Genomic DNA, 21327 nt, shown 5'->3' with positions numbered 1-21327 from the left:
GACACTCAGGAGCAGCTCATATTCTTTCTTTCTTGTGAGCAGCAACCCCCACACTCAGGAATAGCTTGCATTCTTCTGTTTGCACACTCTTATCTTAGATGATCCCCCCTGCAGATTCCTCAGGCAAGATGTTTAACAGCTAGAAAAAAAACCCATAAAAATATATACTTTATTAGATAACAAAAAATGAAAAAGTAAGAATAAAAAACTTACAAAAAACCCCTATCTAATACGTACAGTTCTATTAAGGGGATAGGAATAAAGTCCCCTACAAAAAACCTTAATATTGGGTTAGTAACTGGCTTAGTGATAGAAAGCAGAGGGTGGTTATAAATGGTATAGTCTCTAACTGGGTCGCTGTGACCAGTGGGGTACCGCAGGGGTCAGTATTGGGACCTGTTCTCTTCAACATATTCATTAATGATCTGGTAGAAGGTTTACACAGTAAAATATCGATATTTGCAGATGATACAAAACTATGTAAAGCAGTTAATACAAGAGAAGATAGTATTCTGCTACAGATGGATCTGGATAAGTTGGAAACTTGGGCTGAAAGGTGGCAGATGAGGTTTAACAATGATAAATGTAAGGTTATACACATGGGAAGAGGGAATCAATATCACCATTACACACTGAACGGGAAACCACTGGGTAAATCTGACAGGGAGAAGGACTTGGGGATCCTAGTTAATGATAAACTTACCTGGAGCAGCCAGTGCCAGGCAGCAGCTGCCAAGGCAAACAGGATCATGGGGTGCATTAAAAGAGGTCTGGATACACATGATGAGAGCATTATACTGCCTCTGTACAAATCCCTAGTTAGACCGCACATGGAGTACTGTGTCCAGTTTTGGGCACCGGTGCTCAGGAAGGATATAATGGAACTAGAGAGAGTACAAAGGAGGGCAACAAAATTAATAAAGGGGATGGGAGAACTACAATACCCAGATAGATTAGCGAAATTAGGATTATTTAGTCTAGAAAAAAGACGACTGAGGGGCGATCTAATAACCACGTATAAGTATATAAGGGGACAATACAAATATCTCGCTGAGGATCTGTTTATACCAAGGAAGGTGACGGGCACAAGGGGGCATTCTTTGCGTCTGGAGGAGAGAAGGTTTTTCCACCAACATAGAAGAGGATTCTTTACTGTTAGGGCAGTGAGAATCTGGAATTGCTTGCCTGAGGAGGTGGTGATGGCGAACTCACTCGAGGGGTTCAAGAGAGGCCTGGATGTCTTCCTGGAGCAGAACAATATTGTATCATACAATTATTAGGTTCTGTAGAAGGACGTAGATCTGGGGATTTATTATGATGGAATATAGGCTGAACTGGATGGACAAATGTCTTTTTTCGGCTTTACTAACTATGTTACTATGTTAATATATACTGGTAGAATGCCCCACACGACTAAATGCAGATAACCTAATGAATATGTGATAAAACAATTAGTGATATCAAGTAGCAACTGTAAAGGTACCTTCACACATAACGATATTGTTAACGATATCGTTGCTATTTGTGACGTAGCAACGATATCGTTAATGAAATCGTTATGTGTGACAGCGACCAACGATCAGGCCCCTGCTGGGAGATCGTTGGTCGCTGAATAAAGTCCAGAACTTTATTTCGTCGCTGGACTCCCTGGAGACATCCCTGGATCGGCGTGTGTGACACCGATCCAGCGATGTCTTCACTGGTAACCAGGGTAAACATCGGGTAACTAAGCGCAGGGCCGCGCTTAGTAACCCGATGTTTACCCTGGTTACCATGCTAACAGTAAAAAAAAACAAACAGTACATACTTACCTACAGCCGTCTGTCCTCCAGCGCTGTGCTCTGCTCTCCTCCTGTACTGGCTGTGAGCCGGAAAGCAGAGCGGTGACGTCACCGCTCTGCTTTCCGGCTCCCAGACAGTACAGGAGGAGAGCAGAGAAGCAGAGCGCAGCGCTGGAGGACAGACGGCTGTAGGTAAGTATGTACTGTTTGTTTTTTTTTACTTTTAGCATGGTAACCAGGGTAAACATCGGGTTACTAAGCGCGGCCCTGCGCTTAGTTACCCGATGTTTACCCTGGTTACCGGCATCGTTGGTCGCTGGAGAGCGGTCTGTGTGACAGCTCTCCAGCGACCAAACAGCGACGCTGCAGCGATTCGGATCGTTGTCGGTATCGCTGCAGCGTCGCTAAATGTGAAGGGGCCTTAAGGGTGTATTGATATAAGTGAAGATATCCCTCCAGGCTAGAAAAATGTATATATACCTACAAGTTGATACTACCTAGATGCGGAGGTTGGCACCCTAAGAGATGTCGAGAATGGCGCCCCCGCTCGTACGACGGCTATCCCTGGTCTCCTACCTTTTCCCTATAAGAGATAGGTAAAGAAACAGAAGGCCAGATGGCTGAAAATAACTTGTAGAGATATGTGATACCAATAATACAGCAACACAGGCCCTCCCCTCAGATGTGATGTAAGACACAGGGATAGAAAAAACTAACTATCACTATATATATACTACAAAAAACATATGAAAACTGCAGGACAAACAAAATAAATAAACCAGTACTATAGCTTGACCAATACAAGATCCAATAGCCAATACTACTCAGGACTGACTAGTGATATACCTATACCATACAGATAAGTAGAACTGCACCACCACAGACATCTAAATACATAACATATAGATACATGCAGCAATGTGGACAATGCAGCCAATATACAATACAGTCAGGATAATGATGATATACTCATCTACTGCATTCAAACGTCCACAGCTGATGATCAATCCAGATGTAGTGGCTCAAATCACGATGACTGCACAAATAACACCTCCAAACAACCTCTCGACGCGTTTCCCCCACATAGCTGGGTTCATCAGGAGAGACCAGATAACGATATGGCAGTAGCAAGTTGCAAAGATAGGGCTGCCCTGTCCTGACTGTATTGTATATTGGCTGCATTGTCCACATTGCTGCATGTATCTATATGTTATGTATTTAGATGTCTGTGGTGGCGCAGTTCTACTTATCTGTATGGTATAGGTATATCACTAGTCAGTCCTGAGTAGTATTGGCTATTGGATCTTGTATTGGTCAAGCTATAGCACTGGTTTATTTATTTTGTTTGTCCTGTAGTTTTCATATGTTTTTTGTAGTATATATATAGTGATAGTTAGTTTTTTCTATCCCTGTGTCTTACATCACATCTGAGGGGAGGGCCTGTGTTGCTGTATTATTGGTATCACATATCTCTACAAGTTATTTTCAGCCATCTGGCCTTCTGTTTCTTTACCTATCTCTTATAGGGAAAAGGTAGGAGACCAGGGATAGCCGTCGTACGAGCGGGGGCGCCATTCTCGACATCTCTTAGGGTGCCAACCTCCGCATCTAGGTAGTATCAACTTGTAGGTATATATACATTTTTCTAGCCTGGAGGGATATCTTCACTTATATCAATACACCCTTACAGTTGCTACTTGATATCACTAATTGTTTTATCACATATTCATTAGGTTATCTGCATTTAGTCGTGTGGGGAATTCTACCAGTATATATTAAGGTTTTTTGTAGGGGACTTTATTCCTATCCCCTTAATAGAACTGTACGTATTAGATAGGGGTTTTTTGTAAGTTTTTTATTCTTACTTTTTCATTTTTTGTTATCTAATAAAGTATATATTTTTTATGGGGGTTTTTTCTAGCTGTTAAACATTGTGATTTTCCCTGAGTTCATTTGTTAGCCTAGTAAGTCGTTTCCTCAGGCAAGAGCACATTTACAAATGAAAGGATACTAATTAAGGTGTCAATATGGACTGAGGGTCATTTGACCCTCTCTCAGAACTTCAGGGGGGATCTTGAAATTCCCGGGACTTCTAGTGTTAATCATGCTTTTTTACCTACATGTTCATGAAAGTTTTAGAACAATATGAAGTTGAATTCATGTTTATGTACTTTCTTAATGTGGATTCTGATTAAGAAATGTAGCAAAAAGATCATGTTGATGTGCCTTCTAAATAAAAATTCCTTTGTGTTTCTTTGTACTTTTTGAATTAATGAACTCTGTTTAACAAAGTAAAATGCAGGGGGTAAGGCTCAGTGGTAGAGTATTTGACTGCAGATCAAGAGGTCCTTGGTTCAACTCCGAGTGCCCCCTGTAGATACCTTTTCAACAGATTAATATGAAAACAACTTAAGAAATGTAGGAAAATGCTTGAGAAATTTTGTCTGAAAATAAATTTACAAAAGATACAATCGGCACATTGGTAGACTCTAATCCCAAGAAATGACTTGTAAAATAAAAATACCTTTGTGTTTCTTTGTACATTTTGAATTAATGAACTCTGTTTAACAAAGTAAAATGCACATCAAAGTAATAAAAAGTCACCACAATGTAAAACTGTGTAAAAATCTTTCAGGTTTTATGCAAAAAGAAAAAGATTTTGTTTTCAAATATAGGGGGCATTGTGACGGGGTGTACGGCAGAGCAAGAAGGGACAACAGGCCAAGGGATGATTCAACAGATTTATTATCAAGAATGCTGGAACAACACATGCAGGTAGATCTACAGAGTCCACAATTAGTCCAACGGAACAGATTCGGGGGCACCTCCCGATAATCCTTGTGCCAGCTAACAAAGAAATAGTCCACACGAGTCCAAGGGATCCCAAAACAACGAGATATGTCCTCAGCTCAAGTCTCGCCCCGTTCGCTTCCGCAGTCACAGATGGACATGGGGTCTTGCCTCAGCTAAGAATCCCCACTCCGTCTCCTTTTAGGATCAACTCACATCTGATCTCAAAATAAGAATGGATTGTCTGAGCTCCTGGGATCCGCCCATGAAGGGGGGTAGGGGTCACACCTTCTATTCAATGGTTGGGTCCACAAGAAGATTCTAGACTGATGGGCTCCACCTAGTCTGTGTAGTATGTACATTTGACTAGCCACCTGCTGTGAGGAAGAATGGCTATTCTTTCACTAGTGGTGTTGACAAAGCTTAATTACATTATAGCTTAGGGCTGCAAGTATTGGGGGAAGGAGACATATTGTTACAGGTGAACTCCCAGCACAAGAAAATACATAAATTACAGCTAATAGAAACCAGAGAACAGTTACATATATCAAATAGCATATTATTCAAATACAGGACAGGGCAAAAGTACATATCATGACAATCCCTTCCCCTCCCAATTTGTGTACGTACTAGGGACCTCTACAGGTTGCTGGTTAAGTACACACAGGCAGAGCGTAACTTACATGTGGCTTCATGCAGCCACGAATTGGCATCATAGCTCTCCCACATCATTGCCCAGGAGAACATCTGCAGGCAGACCACCCATCACCCCAACCACACATCGCCTGACCCCAAAACCAAAGTTCAGATCCACAGTGGCTGTGGGAATAGTCCTCCATTGTCCACCAGCCAGTTTAATGACAATCCCAGGTCCTTGATGGATTGCCTCAGGCCGAACCACTCGGGGATCAGCCAGTGTGAGGAAAGCCCCTAAGTCACAAAATCCAATAAGTCTCTGTCCATCCAGCATGACCTCCTGCAAGTGCTTACCTCGATGAGCAGAAGTCGTCATAGCTGCAGGTCACACACCATAAACTCCTAGTGGTGCAACATGGGTGGGTGAGGAACAAGGCCAGTCCTCACGTAGTGGTGACACGTCATCCTCCATGGCACTTGGCTGTACATAATTAATAATACGACTGGGTACAGGATCAATCCTCATCTGAACAGCTGAGCAGGAGGCTTGCAGATGCCCCGGCTGTCCACATCGATAATTAGGATTATTTAGTCTAGAAAAAAGACGACTGAGGGGCGATCTAATAACCATGTATAAGTATATAAGGGGACAATACAAATATCTCGCTGAGGATCTGTTTATACCAAGGAAGGTGACGGGCACAAGGGGGCATTCTTTGCGTCTGGAGGAGAGAAGGTTTTTCCACCAACATAGAAGAGGATTCTTTACTGTTAGGGCAGTGAGAATCTGGAATTGCTTGCCTGAGGAGGTGGTGATGGCGAACTCAGTCGAGGGGTTCAAGAGAGGCCTGGATGTCTTCCTGGAGCAGAACAATATTGTATCATACAATTATTAGGTTCTGTAGAAGGACGTAGATCTGGGTATTTATTATGATGGAATATAGGCTGAACTGGATGGACAAATGTCTTTTTTCGGCCTTACTAACTATGTTACTATGTTACTATGTTACTATGATAGCATCTGTGCTGGGTCTCACTCCATCCAAGGCGTCCTCTTGGGCGAGGGGTAAGGGAACCTGGAGGCCGGCCCCCACCTGAAGGTGCTGTAGGGTTTTGAGGACGACTACTCCATGGGCTGGCTGGGCATGAGGCCTGCAGATGCCCCAGATGCCCACAACCATAACACCTGCGCTCTGCTACTTCCTCTCCTCGTCGTATTCCAGAAAACGCAGTAGAAGCAACCGGAGGCACATTTACACGGGTATCAGCATTTGGTGGTGGCTTAGAGGAACGGGGAACAATGGGGACAGAAGAACAGGGGGCCACCGGTGTTGTGGAGCTGGTAGGCCTCTCTCCATCTTCCAACAGAACCCTCCACTGAGGCTTGATGGTGAGAGCCTCATCAGCTAGAGCTGCAGCTTCCTCCACAGTGGCTGGTCTTCTCTCACGCACCCATTCCCGGATCTCAGCAGGGCACTTGAAGTAAAACTGCTCTTTTAGGATTACCTGGAGGAAGGTCTCCCACGTTAAGGCCCGCTCTGCTTCCAGCCAGCGATGACATATTTGTTTGAGTCTGTGGGCATACATCTTGAAAGACACTTCCTCATCACAGGCTAAAGTATGGAACTGAGTCCTGTAAGTGTCTGGGGTAACAGCATAATGTTCTAGAATAGTCCGGTTAATCTCCGCATACTCACAGTTCCCCCGAGGGTCCATAGCTCTATAGGCTGCGGCAGCTCCACCCTCTAAGAGCCCCACCAGATGTCGGACTCGGTCCCTTTCCGGGACTTCCATTAATCGACACTGATTCTCAAAGTCCTGAAAGAAGCCCTTAATGTCGCCTGCAGCCTCAATAAAGGGCTTGAAGTCTTTGCGGGACACTCTGGGGAGTTCCCTCATGGTGGGTGCTGGGGTTAGAGTCTGTCTGGAGCTTCTAGCTGCTTCCAAAGCGATCTGCCTCTCCAGCAATGCCATCTCCTGAGCTCTGTCCTCGGCTCTGTGAATGGCCTCCCTCTCCTGAGCTATGTGAATGGCCTCCCTCTTATCGTCTATGGTGGTCTCTTCTCCCAGCAATGCCAACTCCTCCTCGTACCACACAACCCACTGACTTTTTGGGGTACTTACCTCCGGCTGCCTATTTTCCTCCATTTGCTGTGAGGATCCTTCCTCAGCGTCATCTTGCAGGCAAACTCCTTCCAAAGCCTCAATTAGCTGCTCCTTGGAGAGTCCTTTAAAACGGACTCCTACTTCACGGGCCAGTGATTGTAGGCTCCCCAAAGTCTAGTTCTTGTACTCTGCGGTGTCGGTTCCCGATGTTGGGCCATTGTCCTCCATTCCTTCTGCTCTGATCCCTCTGCTGCCAACCAGTTTGTGACGGGGTGTACGGCAGAGCAAGAAGGGGCAACAGGACAAGGGATGATTCAACAGATTTATTATCAAGAACGCTGGAACAACACATGCAGGTAGATCTACAGAGTCCACAATTAGTCCAACGGAACAGATTCGGGGGCACCTCCCGATAATCCTTGTGCCAGCTAACAAAGAAATAGTCCACACGAGTCCAAGAGATCCCAAAACAACGAGATATGTCCCTCAGCTCAAGTCTCGCCCCGTTCGCTTCCGCAGTCACATATGGACATGGGGTCTTGCTCAGCTAAGAATCCCCACTCCTTCTCCTTTTAGGATCAACTCAAATCTGATCTCAAAATAAGAATGGATAGTCTGAGCTCTTGGGATCCATGAAGGGGGGGGGTAGGGGTCACACCTTCTATTCAATGGTTGGGTCCACAAGAAGATTCAAGACTGGTGGGCTCCATGTAGTCTATGTAGTATGTACATTTGACTAGCCACCTGCTGTGAGGAAGAATGGCTATTCTTTCACTAGTGGTGTTGACAAAGCTTAATTACATTATAGCTTAGGGCTGCAAGTATTGGGGGAAGGAGACATATTGTTACAGGTGAACTCCCAGCACAAGAAAATACATAAATTACAGCTAATAGAAACCAGAGAACAGTTACATACATCAAATAGCATATTATTCAAATAAAAGACAGGGCAAAAGTACATATCATGACAGGTATAGCTCAGTGGTAGAGCATTTGACTACAGATAAAGAGGTCCTTGGTTCAACTCCGAGTGCCCCCTGTAGACACTTTTTCAACAATTAATCATGCTTTTTTACCTATATGTTCATGAAAGTTTTAAAACCATATGAAGTTGAATTCATGTTTATGTGCTTTCCTAATGTGGATTCTGATTAAGAAATGTAGCAAAAAGATCATGTTGATGTGCCTTCTTAATATGAAAACAACTTAAGAAATGTAGGAAAATGCTTGAGAAATTTTGTCTGAAAAGAAATCTACAAAAGATACATTTGGCACATTGGTTGACTCTAAACCCAAGAAATGACTTATAAAATAAAAATACCTTTGTGTTTCTTTGTACTTTTTGAATTAATGAGCTCTTTTTACCAAGTAAAATGCACATCAAAGTAATAAAAAGTCACCACAATGCAAAACTGTGTCAAAATCTTTCAGGTTTTATGCAAAAAAAAAAAAAAAAGTTTTTGCTTTCAAATATAGGGGCTACAGCTCAGTGGTAGAGCATTTGACTGCAGATCAAGAGGTCCTTGGTTCAACTCCAAGTGTCCTCTGTAGATCATTTTTCAACAGATTAAATATAGTTTTTTACCTATATGTGCATGAAAGTTTTAGAACCATATGAAGTTGAATTCATGTTTATGTACTTTCTTAATGTGGATACCATTTAAGAAATGTAGCAAAAAGATCATGTTGATGTGCCTTCTTAATATTAAAAAAAACAATTTAAGAAATGTAGGAAAATGCTTGAGAAATTTTGTCTGAAAAGAAATCTACAAAAGATACATATGGCACATTGGTACACTCTAAACCCAAGAAATGACTTGTAAAATAAAAATACTTTTGTGTTTCTTTGTACTTTTTGAATTAATTAACTCTGTTTAACAAAGCAAAATGCACATCAAAGTAATAAAAAGTCACCACAATGTATAACTGTGTAAAAAATTTTCAGGTTTTATGCAAAAAAAAAAAAGTTTTTGTTTTCAAATATAGTGGGTATAGCTCAGTGGTAGAGCATTTGACTGCAGATCAAAAGGTCCTTGGTTCAACTCCGAGTGCCCCCTGCATGCACTTTTTCAACAGATTAAACATGGTTTTTTACCTATATGACCATTAGTGTTGAGCATTCCGATACCGCAAGTATCGGGTATCGGCCGATATTTGCGGTATCGGAATTCCGATACTGAATTCCGATACTTCCCGCGTATCGGATACCGGAATCGGAAGTTCCCAGAATTCAAATTGAACGCAGCAGCCAATGAGGAATGAATGAAAGTGTGGGCACATCCTGTTTAGCATGGTGGGCATGTAAGTACTGGCAAGGCTTGGATTGGCTGCTGAAATGATGTCACTCTGCACTATAAAAAAGCGCTGCCGCCATTTTGCGCTCACTCTGCTGTGATTTCAGTTAGGGACAGGACGCTGTGTTCTAACTGAGGGCCAGTTGAGCTTGCTAATTGCTTTATTTTCCTTTCCAAAGGCTAATTTAGCAAAACGCTGTGTGTTCTTCACTGTTCACCTTGCTCTTGCCTTGCAGCGCTGTTTTAACAGCGTTCTGCAAGGTCTCTGTGTGTGTGTGTGTGCAGCTCACTCTGTAGTCTGTGTGCAGCCATATACCCGGTTGTATTCAGCTCAGGGGGGGTTCACACTGCCTCACACAGTTGTTCTTTTTTGCTCTTAGTGCAGCCTGCTGCACATTTTTTCTCAAATTTCCTATTAGTGTTTTTCCACCAGTCTCCAGCTCTATTGTGGAAAAACACTACATAGGATAACCTAGAGGGGGGTTTTTGGGCCTTGCAGCGCCGTTTACGGCTGTCTGCACGGTCTCCGTGTGAGCCCAGCTCGCCCTGTAGTCTGTGTGCAGCCATAGCCGGTTGGATTCAGCTCAGGGTTCGTTACTGGCTCATACCTTGAGAAAAATTTTCCTTTTTTTCAAATAGTGCAGCCTGTTTAAAATTTGAAAAAAAAAATTCCTATTAGTGTCTTTCCACTCGTATCCAGCTAAATAGTGGAAAAACACTATATAGGATAACCTAGAGGAGGGTTTTTTGGCCTTGCAGCGCCGTTTACGGCTGTCTGCACGGTCTCCGTGTGAGCCCAGCTCGCCCCCTGTAGTCTGTGTGCAGCCATAGCCGGTTGGATTCAGCTCAGGGTTCGTTACTGGCTCATACCTTGAGAAAAATTTTCCTTTTTTTGAAATAGTGCAGCCAGTTTAAAATTTGAAAAAAAAAAAATTCCTATTAGTGTCTTTCCACCAGTCTCCAGCTCAATTGTGGAAAAACACTACATAGGATAACCTAGAGGGTTTTTTTGGGGCCTTGCAGCGCCGTTTACGGCTGTCTGCACGGTCTCCGTGTGAGCCCAGCTCGCCCTGTAGTCTGTGTGCAGCCATAGCCGGTTGGATTCAGCTCAGGGTTCGTTACTGGCTCATACCTTGAGAAAAATTTTCCTTTTTTTGAAATAGTGCAGCCAGTTTAAAATTTGAAAAAAAAAAAATTCCTATTAGTGTCTTTCCACCAGTCTCCAGCTCAATTGTGGAAAAACACTACATAGGATAACCTAGAGGGTTTTTTTGGGGCCTTGCAGCGCCGTTTACGGCTGTCTGCACGGTCTCTGTGTGAGCGCAGCTCGCCCTGTAGTCTGTGTGCAGCCATAGCCGGTTGGATTCAGCTCAGGGTGCGTTACTGCCTCATACCTTGAAAAACAATTTCCTTTTTTTCAAATAGTGCAGCCAGTTTAAAATTTGAAAAAAAAAATTCCTATTAGTGTCTTTCCACTTGTATCCAGCTAAATAGTGGAAAAACACTATATAGGATAACCTAGAGGAGGGTTTTTTGGCCTTGCAGCGCCGTTTACGGCTGTCTGCACGGTCTCCGTGTGATTTAAACTAGCTCTGTAGCCCGATCTGCACCAAAAAAAAGGTTAAGTTCACCAAACACAACTTAACACTTGTGTAGGCCACATTTGAAAAATAATAAAGTTTAGTCCACAATTTACAACATTAGTGTTTCTTACACCTGTTAGGAGGAGCATTACAGGAATAAGCACACTAAGGCCTTAGTACTTTTCTGCTTATCTTTATCTGTCAACCAAGATGAAGAGGGCAGGGAGTAAGGCACGTGGGCGTGGGCGCAGAGCAGGGAGAGGAGCAGGGAGAGGACGTGGTGATTCTGTGCCTGCTGCGGGCACCGGTGACTCGTCGTCACTCAGTTTCAGCAGGGAACAGTCCTTCATGCGCAGCTTTGTCGGAGAGCGCCGTGCACCGCTGCTGCGTGAAGACCAAATTGAAGCCGTTGTCGGGTGGATGGCAGCTAACGCCTCGGCATCGACTTCAGTTAGTGCCACATCCTCTCAGGCACAGAGCACTGGAGAGCAGCCATCTGTCTCTTCACCACCTGCCAAATTGGCCAGGCAGTCAGAGAGCCCAGGACAGGAGCCGTCTCTACTTCTGTTCTCTGAATCTCTTGGCTTGGAAACAGGGGGCCAGCCAAGCAGCATTGGAGAAATGGAAGAAGAGGCAGTGTGCAGTGATGCCCAACACCTTTTTCTCTCTGACTCTGAAGAGGCAGGTGGGCCAGTGCCTCCGGTGACCACAGCGCAGTACGCATCTGATGATGAAACTCAGGTGCCGCTTTCTCGTGCGTACTGTGCTGCTGAGACTACCCAGGAGGAGCAGTTGGTGGCAGAGGGTAGTGGAGATGATGAGGTCCTTGACCCATCGTGGCGTGAGGAACAGGAAGGTGGTGGGAGCAGCTCAGAGGAAGAGCTTCCTCTTACGGGCCAAAGAGGGAGAGGGAGGGGGAAGACTGCGGAGCCTGTAGCCTCCACTTTGGCATCCGTTAGGAGCCTGTCTCTTTCCAAAGCCAAAAAGGGCGCTCCCAAGACTTGCAGTGCCTGGTCCTTTTTTGACACAGTTGCAGATGACATTTGTTTTGTCAAATGCAAGCTGTGTCATCATAAAGTAAAAAGAGGGAAAAATGTCAGCAACCTCAATACCACAAATATGTGGAAACATGTGCGGACCAGGCACGCGGTGGAGTTACAGAAACACACTGAAGATGTAGGCCAACCAACAGCGGCAGCTACCACCTCTTCAGCTCGTGTTGCCTCTTCCTCCAGCTCACGCACAGCTGGTTTGGCTTCCTCCCAGAGACCTTGTGTAATTCCACCCACAGCACCACCTTCCCAGTCATCCTCACACTCCCAGTCTACTCTACAGCCATCGGTAGTACAGGCATGGGAGAAAAGGCGGGCATTCTCGGCCAACCACCCCCGAGCACAGGCTCTGAATGCAGGCATTGCCAAACTGTTGTCCCTGGAAATGCTCTCGTTCAGGCTGGTGGAGACTGACAGCTTCCGTGACTTGATGGCATTGGCAGTCCCACAGTACAAGGTGCCCAGCCGCTTTTACTTCAGCAGGCAGGCTGTCCCTGCCCTGCACAGGCATGTTGAGGCAAACATAAAACATGCGCTACTGAACGCCGTCAGTAGCAAGGTCCACCTCACCACCGATGCGTGGACCAGTCAGCATGGACAGGGGCGATATGTTTCCCTCACTGCCCATTGGGTTAATGTTGTTGAGCCAGGTACAGATCGTGCGAGTGGCGCAGGACGTGTCCTGCCCACTCCAAGGATTGCAGGAATCCAGTCTGTACGCATCGACTCCTCCTCTTACACCAGTTCCTCTGATTCCTCTCTGCAGGATCCGTCACAGTCCACCCCCACATGGACCCGTGAACGTTTACCTATGACCGACATGAGCACAGCCGTGGCCAAACGTCAGCAGGCCGTCTTGAAACTAGTTTCATTGGGGCATCAAAGCCACACAGCGCAGGAGCTCTGGAATGCCATAAAGCAGGAGAGCGATGTGTGGTTACTGCCAGCGAATCTCCAGCCAGGCATGGTAGTGTGTGACAATGGCCGAAATCTGGTGGCAGCTTTGGCCCTTGGCAACCTCACTCACATCCCATGTCTGGCACATGTGCTCAATTTGGTTGTGCAGAGTTTTCTGAGGGACTATCCGGATCTTGATGCCCTGCTGCACAAGGTCCGCCTAGAGTGTGCTCACTTGCAGCGTTCCAGCTTGGCCAGATCCCGCATTGCTGCTCTGCAGCGCCGATTCCGCCTTCCGGAACACCGCATCATATGTGACCTACCTACCCGGTGGAATTCCACGTTACATATGTTGGAGCGGTTGTGTGAGCAGCAGCAAGCAGTTATGGAGTACCAGCTGCATCAGGCGCAAAGAAGTCGCAGTCAGCGCCGATCAGACTTCACAACCACAGAGTGGGCCACTATGAAGGACGTCTGCCAGGTTTTGCGTCCTTTTGATTATTCCACGCGGATGGCAAGTGCAGATGATGCACTAGTCAGCATGACTGTCCCCCTTATCTGCCTGCTTCAGCAAACTTTGCAAGGGTTAAGGGATGATGTGGTGGAAGAGGTGGAGGATGAGGAGTCACCTTTTCCATCAGCTTCTGGAGAGTCAGCGCCACGTGGTTCCTCACAAAGGGGTACGCAGGGGCCAATTTGTGAGGAGGATGAGGAGGAGTCAATGGAGGAGGAAGAGCTCCGTCCAGAGGAGGGAGCGACACAATTGTCCAGTGGTCAGTGTGTACAGCGAGGGTGGGGTGATGACGAGCGGGCAGAGATCATGTCTCAAGCAGGGGACAGCGTTTCTGGGCCGGTTGGCACTCTGCAGCACATGGTGGATTTCATGCTGCAGTGCCTGAGAAACGACCGCCGCATCGACCACATTCTCAACATGCCTGATTATTGGGTGTTCACCCTCCTCGATCCTCGCTACCGGGACAACGTCCAAAACCTCATCCCTGCGTTGACCCGGGAGCGTAAATTGCGGGAGTACCACGACACACTGGTGAATTCCATCATCTTCTCCTGTCCAACTGAGAGGAGTGCTGCTAGTGCTTTACAAAGCAGCTCAGTGTGTCGAGGCAGTGGGGGAGGCTCTGCCCAAAGAGGGAGCAGAAGCAGTGCCTCTGCCCAAGGCAAGCCCAGTATGGCACAACTCTGGCACACTTTTGTGTGCCCGCCCCAAATGTCTACACCATCACCGGCGGCTCCAGTCAGCAGGAGGCAACGGTTCCGTCAGATGGTGACAGACTACATGGCTTGCCCTCTTACTGTACTCCCAGACGGCTCTTCCCCGTTCAAGTTTTGGGTCTCTAAGCTGGATACATGGCCAGAGCTAAGCCAGTATGCATTGGAGGTGCTGGCTTGCCCTGCGGCTAGTGTCTTATCGGAACGTGTCTTTAGTGCCGCAGGTGGTGTACTAACAGACCGTCGCATGCGACTATCCTCCGATAACGTTGACCGGCTTACTTTCCTGAAAATGAACCAGGCCTGGATCTCGCAGGAATTTGCCACTCCTCTGCCTGATTAAGTAATTGGGTGTCATCCAGGTCTCCTGCTGTGTTCATCTTTCTACCACCTGAACTGCTATTCCTGGGCTCCAACACCGCCAGTTGCGGCTCAGAAGTGCAGGCTGCACAGTAAAAACATACGACCCAGTGTTATTGGGTTTCAGTAACGTCAGCTGATCCCCAGCTGTGTAGCCGGCAATGTGTCCTGCGACCGCCACGCTGGCACAACAACCTAAATGTAAGGGAACCTGTCCCCCCCCCCCGTCGTTTGTTACTGAAAGAGCCATCTTGTGCAGCAGTAATGCTGCACAAGGAAAAGGTAGCTCTTTTTTTTTAGCTCTTTGCACACGCAGAACTTAACACTTATAAAATGTGTTCACTGATACCGTTATACCGTCCCGGAGCTGGGACTTTCCTTCGTAATGTGACGCAGCACAGCCGTCATTCCTACCCCCTTGGTGCCATGCGCTGCCTCCTCAGCGTTGTTTTAAGCTGTCACGGAGCCTGCGCTGTTCTGTTATTCCTTGGGCATGCCCTATTTGCGCTGCCTGTCTTCTGACATAATTTGGTGTCAGGCTGGCTGCGCCTGTGCGGCCGCGGTGCCCGAGATCCCGCCTCGCAGTGTCTTCTGATTGAGTCACACTGCGGGCCTGGGATCCATGGGCATGCGCAGTGCATATCTTCCCCTCGGGCTCTCGCTCATTTCCCTCCGCCTTCTTTAGACTGTGCGCCGTCAGCTGATCCCTAGCATGCCACGGCCGTGACACCGCACAGTCTGAAGAAGAGGGAAGGAGGGGAGTGAGAGTCGAGGTTATGCACTGTGCATGCCCATGGTTCCAAGGCCCGCAGTGGGATTACGTTAGATGAGACTGCGAGGTGGGATCTGGAGCAGCGTGGACGCACAGGCACTGACAGCCTGACACCAAATTATGTCAGAAGACAGGCAGCGCTAATTGGGCATGGCCAAGGGCTAACAGAACAGCGCAGGCTCCGTGACAGCTTAAAACAACGCTGAGGAGGCAGCGCACGGCATCAAGGGGATAGGAATGACAGCTGTGCTGTGTCCCATTACGAAGGAAATTCGCACCTCCGGAACGGTTTAACGGTATAAAGGGACACATTTTTAGTGTTTACTTCGGTGTTTGCAAGGAGCATAATTAAAAGAGCAACCTTTTCCTTTTGCATCCTTAGTGCTGCACAACATGGCTCTTTCAGCTACAAACGTCTTGGGGGGGGGGTTAAAGGTTTCCTTTCAACTTGCTCCAATCAGGCTTCGGCCTACACTCTGTTCCTCTGCTCCTCCTGCTGTCCCTGGGCTCTAACACCGCCAGTTGGTGCCTGGAAGTGCTGTGTGCACAGTCAACAGTCGCTCCTCTGTTATTGGGGTTCAGTAACGTCAGCTGATCCCCAGCTGTGTGTGCGGCAATACCTCCAATCTGCTCCTCCTGCTGTCCCTGGGCTCTAACACCGCCAGTTGGTGCCTGGAAGTGCTGTGTGCACAGTCAACAGTCGCTCCTCTGTTATTGGGGTTCAGTAACGTCAGCTGATCCCCAGCTGTGTGTGCGGCAATACCTCCAATCTGCTCCTCCTGCTGTCCCTGGGCTCTAACACCGCCAGTTGGTGCCTGGAAGTGCTGTGTGCACAGTCAACAGTCGCTCCTCTGTTATTGGGGTTCAGTAACGTCAGCTGATCCCCAGCTGTGTATCCGGCAACGTGTCATGCGACCGCCACGCTGGCACAACTAAAATGTAAGGGGACCTGTCCCCCCCCCCCCTAGGCGTTTGTTACTGAAAGAGCCACCATGTGCAGCACTAATACTGCACAAGGGAAAGGTTGCTCTTGAAATTATGCTCCTTGCAAACGCTGAACTACACACTCATGTAATGTGTCCCCTCACACCGTCCAACCGTCCCGGAGGTGGGACTTTCCTTTGTAATGTGACGCAGCACAGCCGTCATTGCTACCCCCTTGGCACCGTGCGCTGCCTCCTTAGCGTTGTTTGATTCCGTCATGGACCCTGCGCTGTTATGTTATCCCTTGGCCATGCACAGTTTGCGCTGCCCGTCCTCTGACATCATTTGTTGTCGTCCTGGCTGCGCCTGTGCGTCCACGCTGCCCGAAATCACACCTCGCAGTGTCGTCTAATGTGATCCCACAGTGGGCCTGGTATCCATGGCCATGCGCAGTGCATATACTAGCCTCTCACTCCCCTTCTTCACGCTTCTTCAGACTAGGCGGCGTCAGCTGATCCCTAATAGCATGCCACGGCCGTGACGCCGCACAGTCTGAAGAAGCAGGAAGGAGGTGAGTGAGAGGCGATGATATGCACTGCGCATGACCATGGATCCCTGGCCCGCAGTGGGACTACATTAGATGACACTGCAAGGTTGGATCTCGGGCAGCTTGGACGCACAGGCACTGCCAGCCTGACACCTACATGATGTCAGAAGACGGGCACCGCTAACTGTGCATGGCCAAGGGATAACATTACAGTGCGGGCTCCGTGACAGAACCAAACAACGTTGAGGAGGTGGTGCCCGGCACCAAGGGGGTTGGAATGACGGCTGTGCTGTGTCACATTACAAAGGAAAGTCCCACTTCCGGGATGGTTTGACGGTGTGAGGGGACACATTATATGAGTGTGTACTTCAGCGTTTGCAAGGAGCATAATTTCCGGAGCCACCATTTTCCATGTGCAGTATTACTGCTGTACAAGATGGCTCTTTCAGCAACAAATGCCTGGGGGGGGGGTTAAAGGTTCCCTTTCAACTTGCTCCACTGCAGGCTTCGGCCTACACTCTGCTCCTCTTTGATTCCCTGGGTTTCAACACTGTCAGTTGCCACCTGGAAGTGTTGTCTACACAGAAAAAACACTAGGTGATGTGTCAGTGGGGTTCAGCACCGCCAGCTGTTCCCCTGCTGTGTAGTCGGCAACGTGTCCAGCACAAGCCACGCTGGCACAACAGAACAAAAGCTGCCACCAGTGCAGGCTTCGGCCTACACTCTGCTCCTCTCCTCCTCCTGCTGACCCTGGGCTCAAACACCGCTAGTTTTTGCCCGGAAGTGCTAGCTGCACAGAGAAAAACACCAGCCAATGTGTTAGTGGGGTTCAGCAACGCCAGCTGTTCCCCTGCTGTGTAGCCGGCAACGTGACCTGCAAACGCCATGCAGGCACAGGAACTGAAATTAAAAGGGAACCTGGCCCCACCCCCCCAGGTGTTTCTATGTATAACAGCCACCTAGTACAGCAGTACTGCTGCATTTGTACAAGGTGGCTGACTTTTTCTCCTTGCCCACGTGGAACTCAACACGTACAAAATGTGTCTCATTGAGACCATTCCACTGTCCCTGAGGTGTGACTTTCCTTTGTAATGATACGCAGCACCCCCCTTGGTAGCGTTTCCCGTCTTTTGTCATCATGGTTAGCTGGCTGCGCCTGTGCATCCGCCCTGCTAGAAACAACGCCCCTCGTTGTCATATTTATTTTGTCAGCGAGGGTGTGGTTTATGGGCACGAGCAGTGCATATGTTCGCCTGTCTTAACTCATCTCCTTCCGCCTTCTTCAGACTGTGCGGCCTCCTGGCCGTGGTAGGCGATAAGGGATCAGCTGAGGCCGCCCAGTCTGGAGCAGGTGTAAGGACATGTGTAAGCGGCAAACCTATTTACTGCACAAGGCCACGAATCCCAGCCACGCAGTGTGATTTTTTGGAAACACACTGTGGGTCTGGGATTCATGTCCATCGCTAACCGCAACGGCCGACATGAAATGAGGTCAGAAGACAGGAAGCGCTCACAGCGCATGGCCAAGGGATCACAATAGCGCAGACTCCTGTACAGCAAATAACAACGCTCAGGAATCTGCGCCCAGTACCTAGGTGCAAATTTTGACACCTGTGCTGCGTCTCGTTAAAAAGACAAGTCACGCCTCCACAACTGTTTGACAGTATAATGGGCTAAATAGTGTACGTGTTTTAGTCAGCGTGTGCAAGGAGCAAAACAAATAGAGCAACCTTTTACTTGTGCAGCATTAATGCTGCACAAGGTGTGGCTCTTGTACCTTGCAACACCTGAGGGGGGGGTTAAAGGTAACCTTTGAAATTGGTTCAACTAGGCTTCGGCCTACACTCTGCTCCTCTACTCCTCCTGCTGACCCTGGGCTCAAACACCGCTAGTTTTTGCCCGGAAATGCTAGCTGCACAGAGAAAAACACCAGCCAATGTGTTAGTGGGGTTCAGCACCGCCAGCTGTTCCCCCGCTGTGTAGCCGGCATCGTGTCCAGCACAAGCCACGCTGGCACAACCGACCAAAAGCTGCCACCAGTGCAGGCTTCGGCCTACACTTTGCTCCTCTCCTCCTCCTCCTGCTGACCCTGGGCTCTAACACCGCTAGTTTTTGCCCGGACATGCAATCTGCACAGAGAAAAACACCAGTCAATGTGTCAGTGGGGTTCAGCAACGCCAGCTATTCCCCTGCTGTGTAGCTTGCAACGTGACCTGCAAACGCCACGCAGGCACATGAACTGAAATTGAAGGGAGCCTGCCCCCCACCCACAGGTGTTTCTATGTATATCAGCCACCTTGTACAGCAGTACTGCTGCATTTGTACAAGGTGGCTGACTTTTTCTCCTTGCCCACGTGGAACTCAACACGTACAAAATGTGTCTCATTACAGACCATTACAATGTCCCTGAGGTGTGACTTTCCTTTGTAATGACACGCAGCACCACCCTTGTTAGCGCTGCCCGTCTTTTGACATCATTGGTTAGCTGGCTGCGCCTGTGCATCTCCCCTGCTCGAAACAACGGCCCTCGGTGTCTTATTTTTTTGGACAGCGAGGGTGTGATTGATGGGCATGTGCAGTGCATATGTTTGCCTGTGTTCACTCATCTCCTTCCGCCTTCTTCAGACTGGGTGTCCTCATGGCCGCGGCAGGCGATAAGGGATCAGATGAGGCCGCCCAGTCTGAAGCAGGTGTAAGGACATGTGTGAGCGGCAAACATATTTAGTGCACCAGGGCACGAATCCCAGCACCGCAGTGTGATTTTTTAAAAACACACTGTGGGTCTGGGATTCATGTCCATCGCTAACCGCAACGGCCAACATGAAATGAGGTCATAAGACAGGAAGCGCTCACAGCGCATGGCCAAAGGATCACAAGAGCGCAGACTCCTGTACAGCAACTAACAACGCTCAGGAAGCTGCGCCCATGCAAAAAGGTGTTGTTTTCGACACCTGTGCTGCTTTTCTTTAAAAAGACAAGTCACGCCTCCACTACTGATTAACAGTATAATGGGCTAAATAGTCTACGTGTTGCATTCAGCTTGTGCAAGTAGAAAAATTAATAGAGCAACCTTTTACTTGTGCAGCATTAATGCTGCAGAAGGAGTGGCTCTTGTACTTTGTAACACCTGAGGGGGGGTTAAAGGTAACCTTTGAAATTGGTTCAACTAGGCTTTGGCCAACACTCTGCTCCTCTACTCCTCCTGCTGACCCTGGGCTCAAACACCGCTAGTTTTTGCCCGGAAATGCTAGCTGCACAGAGAAAAACACCAGCCAATGTGTTAGTGGTGTTCAGCACCGCCAGCTGTTCCCCCGCTGTGTAGCCGGCATCGTGTCCAGCACAAGCCACGCTGGCACAACCGACCAAAAGCTGCCACCAGTGTAGGCTTCGGCCTACACTTTGCTCCTCTCCTCCTCCTCCTGCTGACCCTGGGCTCTAACACCGCTAGTTTTTGCCCGGACATGCTAGCTGCACAGAGAAAAACACCAGCCAATGTGTTAGTGGGGTTCAGCACCGCCAGCTGTTCCTCTGCTGTGTAGTCGGCATCGTGTCCAGCACAAGCCACGCTGGCACAACTGACCAAAAGCTGCCACCAGTGCAGGCTTCGGCCTACACTTTGCTCCTCTCCTCCTCCTGCTGACCCTGGGCTAAAACAACGCCAGTTTCTGCCCGGACATGCTAGCTGCACAGAGAAAAACACCAGCCAATGTGTTAGTGGGGTTCAGCACCGCCAGCTGTTCCCCTGCTGTGTAGCTTGCAACGTTTACTGCAAACGCCACGCAGGAACATGAACTGAAATTGAAGGGAGCCTGCCCCCCACCCCCCCAGGTGTTTCTATGTATAACAGCCACCTTGTACAGCAGTACTGCTGCATTTGTACAAGGTGGCTGACTTTTTCTCCTTGCACACGTGGAACTCAACAAGTACAAAATGTGTCTCATTACAGACCATTACAATGTCCCTGAGGTGTGACTTTCCTTTTTAATGACACGCAGCACCCCCATTGTTAGCGCTGCCCGTCTCCTGACATCATTGGTTGGCTGGCTGTGCCTGTGCGTCCCCCCTGCCCGACACAACGCCCCCCGTTGTCTCATATATTTTGACTGCGAGGGTGTGATTGATGGGCACGAGCAGTGCATATGTTCCCCTGTTTTCACTCCCCTCCTTCCGCCTTCTTCTGACTGTGCGGCCTCATGGCCGCGGCATGCGATAAGGGATCAGCTGAGGCCGCCCAGTCTGAAGCAGGTGTAAGGACATGTGTGAGCGGCGAACATATTTACTGCACAAGGCCACGAATCCCAGCACCGCAGTGTGACTTTAGGAAAAGCCACTGTGGGTCTGGGATTTATGGCCATCGT

General features: G+C 48.2%; 1 non-coding gene across 1 annotated transcript; it reads left to right on the top strand.

Annotated features, from left to right (window-relative positions):
• Nucleotides 1–9298: 9298 nt before the first annotated feature.
• Nucleotides 9299–9370, top strand: TRNAC-GCA (transfer RNA cysteine (anticodon GCA)). The gene has a single exon. It is a non-coding gene; the product is annotated as a tRNA-Cys (tRNA).
• Nucleotides 9371–21327: the final 11957 nt, after the last annotated feature.

This window comes from Ranitomeya imitator, chromosome 1 (genome assembly GCF_032444005.1).
Source record: "Ranitomeya imitator isolate aRanImi1 chromosome 1, aRanImi1.pri, whole genome shotgun sequence".
Lineage (NCBI taxonomy): Eukaryota > Metazoa > Chordata > Amphibia > Anura > Dendrobatidae > Ranitomeya > Ranitomeya imitator.
The sequence above is the reverse complement of the archived record's forward strand: the minus strand, read 5'-3'. Positions and strand labels throughout refer to the sequence as shown.